The sequence below is a fragment of the Eschrichtius robustus genome, chromosome 19 (assembly GCF_028021215.1).
Source record: "Eschrichtius robustus isolate mEscRob2 chromosome 19, mEscRob2.pri, whole genome shotgun sequence".
Lineage (NCBI taxonomy): Eukaryota > Metazoa > Chordata > Mammalia > Artiodactyla > Eschrichtiidae > Eschrichtius > Eschrichtius robustus.
The window spans coordinates 29,852,201-29,868,585 of NC_090842.1; the positions used below are offsets into that span (position 1 = coordinate 29,852,201).

The 16,385-nt window shown below is 42.9% G+C and overlaps 1 protein-coding gene and 1 long non-coding RNA gene across 3 annotated transcripts in view; one reads left to right on the forward strand and one right to left on the reverse strand.

Annotated features, from left to right (window-relative positions):
• CES1 (carboxylesterase 1) overlaps positions 1–9,863 on the reverse strand; it is a 65,104-nt gene extending 55,241 nt beyond the window's left edge. Inside the window, exon 1 of one of the 2 annotated variants that reach the window (XM_068529040.1) lies at positions 9,699–9,863. The gene's annotated coding sequence lies outside the window, so the exon portion shown is untranslated. The remainder of the gene's footprint in view (positions 1–9,698) is intronic. The other variant, XM_068529039.1, reaches the window with a different exon arrangement.
• LOC137753735 (uncharacterized) lies at positions 941–9,705 on the forward strand. The gene is made up of 3 exons (XR_011071562.1): positions 941–1,499; positions 3,840–4,037; positions 4,569–9,705. It is a non-coding gene; the product is annotated as an uncharacterized lncRNA (long non-coding RNA).
• Positions 9,864–16,385: the final 6,522 nt, after the last annotated feature.

Here is a 16,385-nt window from a genome sequence, read left to right on the forward strand (position 1 = left end):
AGGTAGTGGAACAAAAGGGTGAATACGTTGTTCAATAAAGTTCTTGATGAAAATGAAAAATGTGTCTTATTTTCACTTAAAAACCGAAGGCACTTTTTGGCCATCCCAATAGTATGAACTTTTTGACTCTCAGTAAGCCCAAGTACAATAAAAGTACTATACTTAATGTTGATGATTCTAAAGATGTGCCTTGCTAATTAACATACTTAAACAATGAACTTAAACTGACTTTAATACTAGATATTAATTTAATACTGAATATTCCTCAGATCACATGAACTTGAAATTTATTTAGCTTAATTTCTCTTGTATTTAGAAATGTTTGATTTGTAAGCGCTTACTTTAAACCAATTAAATAGAGCTCATTTACAAATTAACCTCAGCAATATTATCCAAAGACAAAGACACATAATGAGACATACATATATCCAGACAGACCACAGAGATCTCATAGTTTCTGCTTGAGGTTAAAAATGCCTCTTTGCCTTTTTTTCCCCCTTGGCTTGAGGTTCTGTTGCAGCAAAAATAGAAATGAAGTTTCCCTTCTCCTAAGAACAAGGAAAATAAAGGGAACAGTGAACAGGCTAGAGAAGAAACCTAACCTGGCCTGAAAGAGTTAGTCACTCCTAGTTTTTTGTTTTTTGTTCCAACTGTTACTAGCATCTGTAGTTTCTGTAACTAGATTTGTACTTCACAAAGCTAACCTATCACTCTTTAACACTATGTGAATTACATTCTACACTCCCTTGTAGTAAATCACCCCTGTAGCATTTGCATTTCAGAAAAAAGGTCGCAGGCGGATAACCCAGAGACAAACGGACCCAATTACCCGACTGCCTGACGCCAGCTGTGACTGTTTTGAAATAATGCGGGAAGAAGAAGAATGCAAGACCTTCACTACTTTGATCCTTATCATCTACCCCGGACCGCAGCCCTACATATAAAATCTTCTCCGATTCCCGAAGGAGGTGGGGGGCACAGTCCTTGAGGCGCTAGCCTGCTGTGTCTTCCCTTGTGCCTGGCAGAAAAATCAAGCCATCTCTCTCTTCCTCCAAAATCTGTGTCCGAATTTCTGTTCGGCATCGGTGCACAGAGAAGCCGAGATTTCGTCCACAAAATGGAGCTCCTCCGGGATCTGCTCGCAGGCAGGCGGCTCCGCCGTGCCCCTCGGCTTGATCGGAAGCTTGCGGATCTCTCTCCACGCCCTTCAGGAGAGCGGAGGGTTCGAGGATATCCCTGAGTCCAGATCGCCAGGGACTCCCTGCCCCAGGGCTGTGCCCCGTCACACCCGGCCCACCGACTCGGCTGCGGAACTCCGAGGCTGCGGCAGAGAACGCGGGAGAGGCTGACCCAGCAGCTGCCAGGCTTCTTTTGCCTCAAGGATACCTTCTCTTCTCTTGCCCGTGCCGGCCTGGACTTCCACTCTGAGAAAACACTAAATATTGGAGGATCAGAAAGAGGGCATACGGAGGTCGCGACACACCCCGTCAGCGCCTACGGTGAGTCTTCGGGAGTGCACTCCGTGACCTTTGACCGTCCCCGTAGGGGAACTTCGGTTCCAATTTGGGGGATTTTCCTGCAAAGGGAAATCCTGATGTGGAATTCTCCCTGCAAAGGGAGATTCTGATGTAAGGCGCCGCTTTGGGGCAACCGTCCAGGTTGAGTGGGACTCGGAAGTCACGTTTGGGCAGGTCTCTGCCATATGTTTCTCTTTTTTCTTTCTGAGCATCCCTTTGCTGTTTCCTTCTATGGTTTATGTTTATGTGTGACTTCCAGCTGACGAGGTGAAGGTTTATGTTTTGATTTGAGCGCGCTAACATCTAACTGTCTGTTACCAACTGCTCTAGCCAAAATGGGAAGCGCTTCCTCTAAGGTTCCACCCGCATCTGGGAACTTTTAGGGAAAATCTTAAATGACTGGTCGACCTGTAGCTATGATCCAATGACAAAGAAAAATGGCCTGAAAATGGGTCTCCTACAATTAGATCTTTTTTGCCACAGGATGGGGAAAATGGACTGAGGTTCCCTTATGTTCAGGACTTTGTGCCCCTTTTATTATAATCCTGCTCTAGGTGGCTCCATAATCAAAAGCCGGAGGAATCAATAAAAAAACAAACCCCAAAAAACTCCCCTGACATTCTAAATGATCCTCTTCTAACTTCTCCCAACTCTCAGGGCCGGTGGGGAACCAAGCTTCCCAGTCCTGCAAGTTCCCTTACTTCCTCAGATTCTTTTGATCAAACTAACCCCACCTCCCCAGAGGGACAGTCCCTGCTGGGACATTTTATCAGCCAGTCTGCCCCGGTTATCAGAGCCAATCTGAGCACTATCTGGTTTAAATTTTAGCTGTGAAAGCATGACCACAAAAAGAGAAAGATCATTTTTGACAGTATGGCCACAGTATTCTTTAGACTCTGGAGAAAACTGGTTAAAATAAAACTTTTCTTAAAATTGCAAAGCCATTTCTTTTTGCATGTGCAATTAGAAAAGGCTAGCTTGTTAAAATACTTTTCTTCAAAATTCTGACCCTGAGAGAACAAAAATATGCCTAGGAGGAAGCTTGAAGTTAACTCTTATCCTGTCCTTGAGTTACAAACACAGCCCACTTTGCTTGAGAGTTCAGCCTTGGGTTAATTAGTAGAACTTCAAGCCAAAAAAAAAAAAAAAAAAGGAGGCAAAGAGACATTTTAAATCTCAAGTGGAAACTATGAGATCGCTGTCTGTCTGGATATATGTGTATGTCTCAGTATGTGTTTTTGTCTTTGGATAATATTGCTGAGGTTAATTTGTAAAGGAGCTCTATTTAATTGGCTTTAAAGAAAAGTAAGCGCTTACAAATCAAACAATTCTAAATACAAGAAAAGTTAAATAAATTTCAGGTTCATGTGAACTGGGAAATATTCAATATTAAATTAATACCTGGTATTAATGTTTAAGTTTGTTGATCTAATTAATCTAGACATGTCTTTAGAGCCATCAACATTAAGTATAATACTTTTATTGTGCCTAGGTTTAATATAAACTAAATAAGATCTTATTATATCTGCCACAAATTTGTCAGCAATGAAAATAACTCGATGTGAAGAAACTTTTAAGGAGAAAAATTGCAAATGAGATAAGAACTTTGGGTGAAGTTTTAGGAATAATTATGTTTTAGGAATATTTACTTAAGCATGATCTCTCCAGATATTGGACAACTTGAAAATTTAGAGTTGTGCTAAATTAAGTTAAAGGATGGAAGTTTATTAAATAACTAGGCCATTTCCAAATAAGATACTGGAACAGTAATTACTGAACATTGGCTTCCTTTTACAGAGAAACAAAAGGTTTAGAACTATTAAAAAATGTGTTTGGTGCCACACTGAGATATTTTCTATAAGAAAGCACATTCTTCAAAAATTATTATTTGGATGTATGTTTACCAATCTACAGAGTGCTGAATATAAAGGACAGTTCATGGTTGCTTAAGGAAAGTAGAATGTGTGTTTTTAGTAAGGAAGGTATGAGGAATGGAATTGCATTTTTTATTAAGGGAAAAGGAAGTAGGTCTGACTTACAGGTGGCTGTTTCTGAATGGGAAAATAAAGTGATGGATACAGAAAGTGATAAAAATTGTTTGCAGAATGCGGACCCTTAGGAAAGAGTTTTATACATGGTACAAGTTTTCTTAAGATGTTGAACTGCCTTGGATGACAGATTTAAAGCTTGCTTGCTTGCTTATTTATTTATTCATTCATTCATTTTTGGCTGCATTGGGTCTCCGTTGCTGCGCGCGGGCCCTCTCTAGTTGGGGCCAGCGGGGGCCACTTTTTGTTGCAGTACGTGGGCTTCTCGTTGCAGTGACCTCTCCTGTTGCGGAGCACGGGCTCCAGGCGTGCAGGCTTCAGTAGTTGTGGCTCGCGGGCTCCAGGCATGCAGGCTTCAGTAGTTGTGGCGCACGAGCTTAGCTGCTCCGCGGCATGTGGGATCTTCCCGGACCAGGGCTCGAACCCGTGTCCCCTGCATTGGCAGGCGGACTCCCAACCACTGTGCCAACGGGTAAGTCCCATGCTTCTTTACCTTTTAAGTGATCCGTTTGATATTTGCCTTTAAAATCTTTTATCGTTACTTTGGCTAAGTGAATAACTACTGTTTCCCAGTGACATATGATCTTATCTGACTGAGTGTTCTAAACACTTCTGATTTTTTTGATAAAACTTCCCAAATCAAATGTAATGAAGTTTCTTTGACCTCTAGGTAACTTTGGGGTGCTTCAAATGGCTCCTGAAACATCCCAAAGAGAGAGATTACACTAATTAGGTTCATTTGGTATGTTAAAAGTATGTGGGAAGTATTGTCAAATGTGTAATATATCTCCTTAGGTTATATTGTATGGTAATTGTTACTAATATAGATATTCTAGAAATTATATGGAGTTTCAAAAAAATTCTGATACGTCCTGGTAAAATGTTATCAGTCATAATTCTAGTTATTATCTTAAGTGTCATATGTCACAACAGTAACCAAGTTACCTTGTTAATTACATTGTAATCAGATTTTAAATTTGCCTTAAGTCTTTTGTCTTTATAGACACAGTTTCACTCCAGACACAGTTTCACTCCAATGCCTTTGCAAAAATGCTTCCTCTTCAAGAAGATTTATAAAAAGGACTTTTGGATAAATACAAGTTTCTGACTTTCAGACCATAATGCTACATTGGATATAAAGAAGCTCTTCTCCTCAAGCTACTTATGGTTTACAACAATTTGGTGATTTACACTTATGGGTAAAATTAAAACATTTATCTTCTCTATCTGCTCCCTCCAGAAACTGGAAACTCTTAGGTCCCCAGCAGCTTTATAAGATAAATTAGGAAGGCTACCTCACTAACAGGTATAGAAATCTCATGGTACTTTCGGGACCTTGAAAAGGGAGGAATTCACCTACATCTGGTAAGCGAAATCTGTGACAAGCCCTTGGTGTGACTTCCCTGAGAGGTCTTTTAAAAGTTCAGTCTGAGACTCCTATAAAAGTTTCAGCAAGCAAAAAGCCTATATGATCAATTACAGTTATATAAATCATCAGGCCAAGTTTATTGATACCAGACTAAAATTTGGTTCTCTCTCTCTGTTAAGAGAACAAAGTTTTCTTGGAATGCTGCTTTAATAACAGACTATGTAAATTTCTTTGCCTTTAAGTGATTTACATTTGCTTTTAAAATCTTTTGTTACTTTGGTAAAGTAAATAAGTATTATTTCACAATGATCTGTAAAGATTATGATGGTACACGTAGATAAAGCTCACTCTGCTTCTACAAAAATTAACCCCTCATTGTCAGACTTTTGCCATCCTGATGTCCTGAAAACATGACAACATGTCTACTCCTAAATCAGGAAATTAAAAATGGGTAAACAATAGCTGTCAATCAAACAGTCAGGGCTATGGAAAATCCAAGACGGCTGATTGGCTTTTTCCGGCTCCCTAACAAACCTCATTTTTTATTTGACGGGATAAAGCCTTCCCTGGCTGCAAGGTTAATGCCCTCACAGTGAAGGAAAAAAATTATGTTTTACTGAATATTAAATTCTAGTTTTGTTAATTGAGGTCTGTGTTTACCAAGACTCACTTCCCAGATAGTTCCTTGCTGTTATTTTATATTGCTAAAAAGTTTAATTGAATTATTAAAGGCCACTCTAAGTTTGTTTCTAAAGCTTATCTCAGTAATCTATCTTTGGATGAAGATCAGATGCCCCACTCCCTACAACCAGAGGATTATACATACTGGAAAAGACATAATTTAAAAGGCTATCTCCAAACTGGATGGAAGGACCCTTATCAGGTACTCTTAACTAGCTCATACACAGTAAAACTAAAGGGAATTAATTCTTGGATTAATTTCCACTCACAAAGGGCCCCTGCACTGGACTGGCCTATAGAGAGGGCAGCTGACCTCAAAATCACCTTAAAACAATGCTCAAACAGAGGAGAAACTACACTCACACCAGGATGAGAAAAAGACAACATCAGAAGTAGACAGCTTACCCAAGATCCTGGACCTGACTCATATGCCCATTTATAATGTTCTCTTGACTTCTTGGACCTTCGCATATGAATCAAATGTTTTTCCATCACAGGCACGATCCTATGCTAGCTTTAAAAATCAATCCAGTTGTTGGGTTTGTGGCCAATTACCTATGTCTAGTACTTCTGGATCAACTGAGTGGATTTCTCCACTCCAAGGCTCTAATTGGTTGACTCTTAAGAAATTAATCTTAAAAGGAAAATTATAATCATGTTCAGGCCACTACTGATATTACTAGATAAGATCCCCTCACCTGACCAATTAATAATACCTGCTCTGACCCTGACCATAAATATGAATTTTCCTCTATTACTCAAAGTTCAATCAGAGCAACAAGCAAAATTTCAGCCAAGGAATAAAACCTCCCACAATTACGGGATGGATTTATGTAATTAACACCAGGCTATGGTAATTTAAGGTTAAAGGCTTCTCTATGTTGGGAACAATTAAATCATACTAAGGATAATCATTCTAGTAACACTAGGAAACTGGGCTGAGTACCTTATGGACAATGCCAATATATTTCCCTGAAGAATAGGGATTGGTATAGAACAGACTAAGTCAAGACAACCTGGGATATACTGGGCTGCACCTAATGGAAGTTCTTGGCTTAATTCTTACTTATGACTTCATTACTACCAGCTATGCTATTTGTATTTTGCCTACTTCAAAAAAATTATTGTTTCTTACGTTACCAAATGTGTGACTGAGCCTCTGATAAAATGAGGATATATAGTTCTATAGGAGATCAAATGATTACCATAACCTAACTCTAGATATGAGAAGAAGCAACAAGAGGGAATATCCTGGGCCATAAGAGACTAGGAAGACAGGTGGTCCAGAGACTTCTGGATACGAGTAAAGGCCTAGTCCAGTAATAGCACATGGAGTGGCCTATCAGCAAAATCTTCGCCAGACCTGGGAAAGAGCATTCCTAGTACTGTGGGACAAAATGGTCATGAAATGCCCCAAACCATGGTTGAAATTATGACCATAAAGGGGCCCTGCCGACTGAAAACTGACACTTGCCATCTACTTCTACAAGGATTAAATCATGAGCTTCTGTAGCTGGTGACCTTCAACACCCTCTACAAGGAGTTCAGGGTGGAGATCTTAAATGAGACACTCTGCTCTGGGAAAAACAGACAGGAAAGGCCTTCAGATAGTTAAATACTTTCAGGAGAAGATTTTATGAGCCCAAATTCTTGCATCTTCTCATACCTAGAGAAACACTGACATGATTAACAGTGACACTAAGGTGTTATTTTAGGCAAGTCCTTTAATTGCTAAGAACTTGAGTTTTCTGAGCTGTGTTAGATTTGGGATGTTACCAGCCATTCTCAAAAGAACATCTGCTGGCAGCTGGTAACTGCAACCTGACTTCTTAAACGTCTCCTCTGGTAACTATTACACTTTTAGATGAAAAACTTGCTTTAGATCATATGTTAACAAAAAGAGAAAACACATATGTAGTGACCAGTAGCTCCTGTTATTTATATGTTAATACCACATCAAAGGTTAAAACCTACTTTGATGAAACTAGATAACCGGCTACCTAGCTACAAGTCTCCCCAAAGCGCCAGGCCTAGATTGGGTTTCAGGCTTAGTCTCCTAAAAAAAATGAGATCTATTTTGTCTATTAACGTTTAGGTTGTCACTCCTCCAAATACTTCTAACAGGGTCTGTTACACCTACATCAATCACACTGGGCTAATAGAAGAGGACATAAAATTATATATATGACTACACCAAATGGCTCCATTCCTTTAGACAGGGTAACCCAAATGCTGACTCTATCTAGACCAGGATCAAAATTACTACCAAATGTAACATGCCTCTTAGTCCTGCTTGGGCGCCCGGCTACAATAATTCTTTTACTAATCTTTGGCCTCTGTTTTTTTTTAACTACTTGTTAAGTTCTGTCTCTTCCAGATTACAATAGGTTCACATCAAGATAATGATGATGCAAAGATTCCAGCCATTTCTCAGAACAGATCCTGCCAAAACAACAACAGAAGTCACCCCGGGGCCCTTAATAAGACAGGGTGAGAGCTCCGTGACCCCAACTAGGTAGGGTCTACGAGCCCCTTGCCAGCCTAAAGAAGCTACAGAAGACATACCATCGTCCCCGTCGTCCCTTATCCTCCCAATGAAGATTTCTTGGGGTTCACACCTCTCAGTGGGGATATAAAATAGGAGATAGATGGGCCCCTGGGCTGGATAGCTGGTGTTTCTCAAGTGGAGCAAAACTGAAGTTTTGTCCTCAGCCAGACAAGAATGACGCCTGTCGCCTGTTTCCCTCCCTCCATTGATATGGAGGGAATGAACTAGCAGTGGGGAAATTGTTGCAGCAAAAATAGAAGAAGTTTTCCCTCTCCTGAGAACAAGGGAACACTGAACAGGCTAGAGAAGAAACATAATCTGGCCTGAAAGAGTTAATCACTCCTAGTTTTTTGTTTTTTTTAACTGTTACTAATCTGTAGTTTCTGTAACTAGATTTGTACTTCACAAAGCTAACCTATCACTCTTTAACACTATGTGAATTACATCCTGCACTCCCTTGTAGTAAATCACCCCTTGTAGCATTTGCATTTCAGAAAAAAGGTCGCAGGCGGATAACCCAGAGACAAACGGACCCAATTACCCGACTGCCTGACGCCAGCTGTGACTGTTTTGAAATAATTCGGGAAGAAGAAGAATGCAAGACCTTCACTACTTTGATCCTTATCATCTACCCCGGACTGCAGCCCCACATAAAAAAATCTTCTCCGATTCCCGAAGGAGGTGGGGGGCACAGTCCTTGAGGCCCTAGCCTGCTGTGTCTTCCCTTGTGCCTGGCAGAAAAATCAAGCCATCTCTATCTTCCTCCAAAATCTCTGGCTCCGACTTTCTGTTCGGCATCGGTGCACAGAGGAGCCGAGATTTCGGCAACAGTTCTGCTTATTAACCCAAGGCTGAAGTCTCAGGCAAAGTGGGCTGCGTTTATATTTCAAGGACATGTAAGAGTTCACCTCGAGCTTTCTGCTAGGCATATTTTTGTTCCCACAGGGTCAGAATTCTGGAAAAAAGTATTGTATCAAACCAGCTTTCTCTAACTGCATATGCAAAAAGAAAGTTTTGGCATAAAAAAACTTCATCTTGGCAATTTTTCTCCAGTCTAAAGAACATTGTGGTCATGCAGTGTTAAAAAAAAAACAAACTTCTCTTTCTAGGAGCATACTAAAAATCACCCAGTTTTGTAAAATACACCCTAGGGAACAACTACAAGATGGAATAGCGCTCTCATTACCCATTTTCCTTTTAGACATAGGCTTATAGCTGTAAGCTGGTCATTCGGCCATAAACCTTCCCAAGGGACTTTCGGACGGAATTGAAACGGCACCTCCCATGTTTAAAAGCAGACAAACGACAAAGGAACAACAAAGGAACCAAACCCAACAAGGCCAGCTAAACAAACAGGAACCTTTCAAAACTCAAAAGAGAACAAAAGGGAACAACTTCCCCGGGTTCTCTGGTCCCACTCAACCGTGACCTCCATACCAACGGTGCCACAAACACCCCACAAAGGCCTGGAAGTTTCACAACCTTCCTTAAAAGTACGGAATCAAGGATCTCGGTGTGCACACCAGGGGACTTACCCAAATGGCCCAGGTGTCTCGACTCTTCCAAAATCTGTTTCCTTTTCCTCCAAGTAGGTTCAGGTTGCAGGAGACCACGTCCTATCTGGGGAGAGAGACCGGAGTCCCCCAGAGTTAAATGGGGCTCCGGCAGCTGCTTAGACAATCCTTCACTCTCTTCCCGGAAGGGGGCCCTCTTGCCGGCATGGGCTCCAAGTGCAACCTGGGGGGGGCGGGGGCGGGGGCGGGGCGGGCCCTCCCCTCCCCTCCCCTCCCCTCCCCTCCCCTCCCCTCCCCGCTCCGACAGTGTTCCATTGGACTTGGGTAGGGGATGAACACCCCACTGGGGAGTCGAGGTGCCTCTGGCTGGCTCAGCCAATTTGTAACCGAAAATTTGGTCCCTGTCCCCGATGCCAAATGAGAATAACGAGGGCAAGGTTTTGAGGATAAAGGAAAGAAGAATTTCTTAATGTGCCAGCAAATGAGGAGGGTAACAGACTAACATCTTGACAACTACCGTCCTACTCTCTGAAAGAGGGCAGGTCTATTTAAGGAGAATTTTGAGGGTAGGGATCGCAAGACTATGTGACTGAGACCTCGCTGGGCTGGAGCCGCTTCTTTTGATACTTCCGTGATTCATGGACATTATGGTGATCTGCCTCTGGTCAAGGCAGACCAGACTGACTGTGTTTCTGCTGACTGCTTGATCCTACACACCTGTGATTCAGGATAAAAAGAAATAGCCAAACAGGCTAGAGCCTATCAGCATAGTTAGCAGAGAGAAGCAGCATGTGTACATTATTTGAATTAATACATGAGTTAAAAGAGGTCAGTTGTTAGAATTTTAACTCTATATTTGGCTACAAGCAGACGTATCTGCCTGCTCAGCCAGTTAGAGGTGCCTCTGTAAATGCCAACCCAGGTCAGTCTGTCCTCACCTGCAAGATCTGCGTCCCGAATCCCCATAACTTGAGGCCAAGGGAGTCATTGATCTCACCCCATAGGACAGAGAAACCCTTTATCTATGGCCACTCAGACCATGGTGCTTTCCACAAGGGCCCCTGCCATTGTCAGCAGATGATGGAATTCAGGTGAGGAAGCCACGAAAGGGAGGTAATGACCAGTGTCCTCCCAATATCCTCATCCTCTTCCTAAGATCCTCTTCCTGATTCTGTCCAGAGAAGCAATGTATCCAGTTACACAGTCTTTCTCCCACCCCAGACTCTCTTACAGCTAAAGTTGCCAGGTTACATGAATCTGGCCAATGAGATGTAGATGAACATCCAGGTAGGTTTCTAGGAAATCTACTCTTCTTCAGAGTCAAGAGGCACAGATTCAGCAGGCCTCTGCCCTTTGCTCTTTCTCTTTATTTCCCTTCTTCCTGCCTGAAAGTTGGGCAAGATGTCAGCAGGTGGATTAACCATTTTTCTCCATGACTGTGAGAACCGCATGCTGTAGATGGTAGAACAGGAAGCCAGAAGGAGTCCAAATCCTTGATGACTTTCTTAAGCATCACCAGAGGCATCCTGGGCTTCTGGGCATGTCCAGGAGGAGATCCTCACTAAAGTCCTTCTCCAGAACCGGGGACACCTCTCCCTTTTCTTCCTGCTGAAGAACAATCATCTCTCTGACTCATTGCCTATTTGTTACAAGAAAATGAGAAAAACTCATTGTTAAGAGACCATGGTTAGATTTCAGTTACATGCAGCCACTTATCCTAACGCATATAACGTTTTTGCTTCTTGATAGTGAGTCCAGATGGACATAAGAACCAGACGGCATGGCATTGGGGTGTGTATGGAGAAAGCCAGCAAAGATATTTTCCTTGAGATACAGGAAAGTTCTGTTCAAGATGAAATCTCTTACTTTGTGATCTAGGGCAAGTCATTTACTTCCTAGCATCATGTAGGCAAATTATATTTATATATAAATGTATATAGATTTAAGTGCATGCATATATGCATATATAACGTGTATATAAAGTATGTATATGTGTACAAATTACAAATGTGTATATATATGAATTTATTTTCATATTTATTTTCATATCTAGTACTTATTTGTAATTGAAGAGGGTGTTGGAACTATTTGAGGACCCATGCCCCTACCAGCTGGACCATGGTATGCCTGGATGGCTGGGGACCAAGGAATATGGCACATCTGAGTGGTTAGAAGCACAGACTGCAGCCAGACTTCCTGGCTTCAAATCCCAGCCCCACCAGCTAGTGAGTTGTCTCTTCTCTTTGTGTCTCCACTTTCCCCACTTACAAATGGGGATAATAATACTACCTCATCGACTCATTAAGAGGATTCAGAGAGTTGCAATTTGTAAAGCACTGGGAATAGTAACTGCGGCGGGATAGGCTAATGTGCTTGTTAATTGAATGTCAGCCCAGTGCATTGGCCTTGTCCAAGGTCCTGATGCTCCTAAGGTCTCAGTCCTCCTGGGAACCATGGCCTGTGAGACCTGGATGGCCCCATTTTCTATTTTAACAAAGCCAGGTCCTGCTTGTGCCGTGTTCCCTTCCAATCCCAAAACTCCGGTGGGGAGCTCTATACATTCAATTGCTTACCTAAAAATTCTAGTCTTGGCTCTGACACTCCCTGATTTGATTCTGCAGCTCACTTGAAATGTCAGAGTGGCAATGTCCTTCCTTATCTGTGAAGTGAGTTTGCCTCATTTATCGGCCCTGCCCTCTCACTCCTCTCCATTGATAGGTTATTGTTACCATCAAGTGACTGGAGATGGGAGTCAGGGGTCAATGGCAACTACCAGGGAAGTCTGGGGCGCTGTGGTGCAAGAACAGAAATGTAGCAAGAACCTGGGAATGGACTCAGGGTGGGCAGTAGGCAGGTGCCCTGTTGTTGGCCTGACCATGGCCTTCACGTCTGCCCCAGGCTCACCGTTGCCAGAAGCTGGGTTTTTGCTTCAGGCCTCTCCTCTTCTGACTCCACATCTTCCGGTCCTAGGCTGAGACTCCGGACTGGAGCCTGAAGCTGCAGTAGGTGGGGTAGCTGCTCCCTCTATATTCTTTGCTGTAGAAACAATCAACCGTGGCTCAAGGGTATGTTCTGGCCACGACCCCTGCTGGGCCTTCTCTGGGGACAGAGATGGTTTCCCTTGATTTCCTGCAGCCCAACCCCTTACCTTCATGCCCTGCTAGGGGCCCAGCTCAGCCCCTCCTAGGCCTGATGACAAGCCAGTAGCTAATAAGAAAGACATCAGAAGCCAATCACTTGCCAGCTCTTTCAGGAGCCTCTGGTTACCACACTTCTGTCTCCAGCTCTTCTGGGTCATAGCTGAGGTCAGGGCCTCCCTGAGACATGGCCCAGCTGAGGGAACATCTCCCTTGCCAGCAGCCTAATGGGGACTGACAGCGGAGGGCTTGTGAGGCAGCCAGGTCCTGCAGGAGGTTGGCTGCTGCCTGGCAAGGCCTGTGGAGGCTGGTATTTCCGAAGCTGGAACTTCCTGCCCAGTGGTCACGTGCACTCAGGCCCAAGGAGACTCAGATTTGGCTACTCAGACCCCAGTTCAAACCTCTGGGGCAGTTTCCTAAGGAGGGGACAAGGGAACAGAGACATTGTTTCGGCTACATGAAAACACAGCAGTAGCTGGGCTGCCTTTGAAATGGGCAAAGATGGGTGAGAAGGAGAAGAAATAGATCATCATTATGTAACTGACAGGTACTAAACATATAACAACGAGCTGTGTAAGCTAGCACTATTCTGAATCCAATATTAATATTTAATCCTATCTATGATCCCATGAGGTGGTGGGGTCATTGTCATTCCCATGGATCGATGATAAACTGAGGCAAAGGGAGGTTAAGTAACTTGCCCAAGTCTTCACACAGTTGAGTGATGGAACCAGGATTTGGATCCAGGCACTGTGGCCCCAGAGAGGTTGCTCTTAAGTGTTCATCATCTTATTTGATCCTGCCGATCCTCTTGGCAGTCTTATTCCCACTCTTCAGAAGCTAGAGAGACTCAGATTTTACATAACTTGTCCAAGATTCCACAGGAGTAAGTAGTAGAGCTGGTATTCAAACCCAGGTCTAACCTGACTCAAAACCTTTGTTCTTTTCACTAATCCAGGGCAAACCACAGACCTCAGGCCAAATCCAGCCCACCACCTGTCTTGTAAATAAAGCTACTTCTATGCTACAACAGGAGAGTTGAGTACTTCTGACAGAGACCTTTACAGAAAATGTTTGCTGAAACCTACACTAAAAACGTAGAATGGGTGAAAAGTAGCAACTCCCACTCCTGTCTATCAGCAGCTGCCTGGAAAGGTAGTCATTCACATTTTAGTGTGAATTCACCAATCACATCTGTGGTCGCTCCCTGAGAGTATATCACAGAGTCAAAAACAGAAGGGGGGACTTCCCTGGTGGTCCAGTGGTTAAGACTCCACCCTTCCACTGCAGGGGGCATGGGGTTCCATCCCAAGTCAGGGAAATAAGATCCTGTATGCCACGCAGTGCGGCCAAAAAACCCCCCAAACAAACAAACAAAAAACAGAAGGGACTTTACAGAATCACCTAATTCAACCTTTTCATTTTACCGATTGGAAAGCTAAGGTTTAATAACAGTTGCCAGGAAAACAGATGAGATATTGGATCTGGGGTGGATTAAAATGAAAAGTCAACATAATGCAGGGCGATGGAGATTTAGAAATGAACTCTGTTGTCATACTAATTTCATTTGGGGTGAGGACACAGAGAGATGCCATGTACTATCGGAAGAAAGAGGCCCCCAAAGGTAATATATACCTGTGAGTCTTCAACATTTGAGAATCTGATGAATGTATCAATTCTCTCTCCCAGAAAGGTAGACACAAACTCATGCACACAAAAATTTGCGATTCATTTCAGAAGGTTCTGATATTTCTGAAGCCTATCCATGAACACTTAGTGTTAATAACCCCTGACCCATTGCACAGATGAACAAATTGAGGCCTAGGGAGAGACTCCACATATCAGGGCCTTTTGGAAGGAGATAAAAATGAACCTCTATCTCTCCAAACATAGGACAGGAGTGCGATTAAAATTGGGACATTTCAAAAGCCCACCAGTTTCTTAAAGTGAAGCCCACCTGTGAGGCTTCTCCAACTACATTTGTCAGCCTAGGGGACAGAGTGGCAGACAGCCCCCCAGAAGAGCTGCCCTTTCCCCCTCTGCCCCAGGCTCCCTCCTCTACTCCTGCAGGGCCCCTTATTAAATGTCTGCAGGCGTGAGGGGAGGGCTGGAAGCAATGTGGCTGCCTTTTGTTTGATTCATTATAATAAACCCTAACTCCAATTCTGGAGGTAAAATTTAAATGATCAGATGATAATACCCCCTCTGGGATGTCTGCCCAACTCCAATTCAACAAGCCAAACCCACCCTGACATCTTTGGCATAAATGTATTTGACTTTCCCAATGCTGCTGTGCAAGGTTGGGTTCATGGCTATCCAAAAAAAAAAAAAAAAATTCCATAAGCTCCAAATGGAAGGGACCTTAGAGGTATGCAACCCCCTCTCACAGCCCTACCTGACACTGAGTTCCCTCTACAACCTCCCTAAGAGACATCACTGGGGTGCTCACTACTTCCGGCACCATCCCATGCTCTGTTTGGCCTCAATTCAGCCCTGGGGCCCACCACCCACTCCCTGACAGCCTTTACATACTTGAAGACATAGACTGAATTGTTGCTTGTCAATACCTCCCTTATATTGGTGTCACTGTCTATCTGCATACTTGCGTTAAAAATAACAATGTAAGGTCACACCTTCCCCAAACAATACAATATAGCACTAAGGCCCTAAGTGTTAGTGTATCCCTCTTCCTAGAAAACTGCACACAAGTGCTAAATTGCACATTCATTTCCATCCAACTGGAAGTTCTGATGCCCTTGAAATTCAGCCCTAGAAACGAAAAAGCAAAACTACTAACTTGGTATCCACTTTCTACTTAAATAAAAATGTGTCAATCTCAGAGCTAGGATTACGGATTTAACTCCCCCCCAGTCTTCCGTTCCATGGGTTATCAAACGAGTTGTTTGGGTGAAAGGTGGGCCACTGTGACCAGAAGCTCTACTTTACTAGCTGGAGGCTGATCACAGAAGACCCATTGGACTTAATTTGTAGCATTTTACCTTCACGCCAGAAAGAATTCCACTACCAGATACATGGCACAGGAAATATCCTTTATTATTCTGTACACTTAATTTTCCATGAAGAGAACAGCTTCTAAAATAAACGCACACCAGATATAGAAATCTGCATGACATTGGAACAGTCCATGACACAGGGCGCCACTGAAAGAGTCCTTATTTACATAGAAGTGGAGAAACAGAGGGATGAGGGCGGGAACCCCAAAAGCAACTTCACATTCACCAGAATTTTGGTGACTTCTATGATCGCAGCTATAGCCATGCTGCACATCGCAGAGCTGTGGATTTTGGGACTCATAAGAGCATGAAAACTTACCCTCAAATTCCACAAAACAAAAGGGTTGGATTTATTGTTTAAAATACCAAGTGTTTCTGACATCAGTTGAAGAAATGTTGTCGAAAGAGGAACTACTGAATGTCCTGAAAAATCATAGTTCTGATATGTCTCTGCTCAGTAGTAGGTTATTGGTCACTAGATCATTCTGGAAAGTCCTACAGTAAACCATGTGCTTCCTTCATTGTAAATTTACAACAATAACATTGTTACGGAGACA